Raw genomic sequence first — 2245 nt, 5'->3', positions numbered from 1 at the left:
GACGGCTGAAGTCAGGGTCAGGAACCCAAACGTCTGTGTAGAACAAATAAACCACTGAATACTGCAGGATCCACAGTCCAAACTGTTGTGTTTGATCATGAAGAGTGCAACTGGAAATGAGCTAAAGGAAGTTTCTAACTTTTAATTGTGCCATCAGTGTCATAATAATTCAAATATGTGAGGAGGCAGACTCCAAAACCTTCATTTTATGTCTCATATTTACCAGAACATGTTGAAAATATCAGTAACTGATTCCTACACTTTAGTTCAATACATCGAATCTGACAAAAATGTAAACGTCCATGTTGAGGATCCAGATGAAGTGAACATGTATGGACCAAAGGGTGTGGTTGGACAGACAGGAAACGGTCCCCTCTGCTTTTAGCTGGGGCCCTGCTCAGGGGGCGGGGCCATACCCACTCAAACACGTCAATAAGTACAAAATCTACTTTCTCCCTCGCTCTTTAGTCAGAGCCAAAGCTACGTTTTCTATTTGTCTGGTGTTTCTGAGCTTCAGTCATATCTGAAAGTAACTATGATTTATATTCATCCAAATAAAAAAAAAAAAACGTATCTGACTTTTACTGTCATTAAATCTACAACTGAAAAGACAACGTTTAAATGTCACCAGATTGTCACAATAACTTCAGTATTTATTATAGAGCTGTTGTTGAACCAATGCCAGTTTAAACCATTTCATTAAAGACAGACAGGTCTGTTGTGTCGTATTGCGTAATATTCTGTTTGTGTGTGTTGTGATTATGTGTGTGTCCAGACGGACGTCAGAGTGGTCAGTTCATCTGCACTGTACTGCCAAGGGCTGGACCACTGTGGTTTAGTGTGAGCTCAGCGCCAGAACTGTGTGTGTGTACGTGTGTGTGTGTGTGTGTGTGTGTGTGTGTGTGTGCGCAGCGCTGGGTTGTCCTCGGGCTAAAATGAGCACCAACCACAACAGACAAACAGATCGACTGATAGACAGACAAAAAGAAGGGAAGAAATAGAGAGAGAGAGAGAGAGAGAGACTGACCACAGAGCAGAGGCAGGGCCTCGCTGAGTTTAAAAACACAACCATCACACACACACACACACACACACACACACACACACACACACATAGCTCCACTGGTCCAACTGGGATGTGCACTGGTCCCACTGGTCCCACTACCGTTCCATTCTACCACAGTTCTCTGCCTCGGTTTAAACCTCAGACAAACACAGGATGAAAATGATGTAAAAAAAAAAAGACTGATTTTGTTCAGATTTTCTTTTTGTTCATTTTCAGAAGAGTGCAGTTGAGTTCCTATTTAGAGCTGAAACGATGAATCGACTCAAATCGAATAAAACAATTATTTAAGTATAATTTTCCTGAATCTTAGCTTGGTTTCCTTCATTTCTCTGCTGTTAAACATTGGTTGTTGTGTTTCACATGGACGCTTACTATCACACACATTTTGTAATTTCATTGTACATTTGTATAATGACAATAAAGGCATTCTGTGAGTCCAGGATCAACAGCAGTTGTATTCCACAGGTTCACACCTGGACAGTCCTTTGTCCACTGGTTCCACTTATTTGGTTCAGATCAAATGCAGACTTTATTTTTTTCCTTTGGTTCGATCACATTCTCATGACAGTTTTTGAAAATGGACCAAACTGTGTAAACAGAAGCACATGTGACAAACTGCACTGGCATTGGACAGAAAAGCTGGGGGCGGGGTCAGTCAGAGACGGCGTGTGTTGATGAAAACAAAATGGAGGTCCTACGTACAGTTATCGTTTTCAGAATCTGTGTTCTATTTTTAGACACATATTTATAAAAATAATGTGAACTGTCCAGAACAGCTGATTGGATCCAGTTTGGTCAAATGGACATGTGACCACATGTCCATGAGACATTCAGTGTCCTCACAGGTCCACGTCTGTCCTCATGGCTGCTGTTAGCTCGGATTACCCATGAGCCTCAGCTCCTTCCAGAGGCTACGGTGGCTCATCAAGAACAAAAAGGCTCATGGTTCTGTGGTCTGTTTGGGCTGGAGGACGGTTCTGTTCACAGCAGAATCTGTTTGTTCCGTCTGAATCAGAGTTCACATGTTTGTACCAAGGTTCTAATAGTTTGGATTTTTCATTATAGTTTACTTTTATTTAGTTTTGACTTTTTTTTCTCTAATTCAATTAGTTTTAATTTGTTTTTAGAGCAGGTTTGATAGTTTTTGTTAGTTTTCGTTATTTTCTAAATGCTTAGTTT

The sequence above is a fragment of the Sphaeramia orbicularis genome, chromosome 11, assembly GCF_902148855.1.
Source record: "Sphaeramia orbicularis chromosome 11, fSphaOr1.1, whole genome shotgun sequence".
NCBI classification, from domain to species: Eukaryota; Metazoa; Chordata; class Actinopteri; order Kurtiformes; family Apogonidae; genus Sphaeramia; species Sphaeramia orbicularis.
This window is presented reverse-complemented; position numbering follows the sequence as displayed.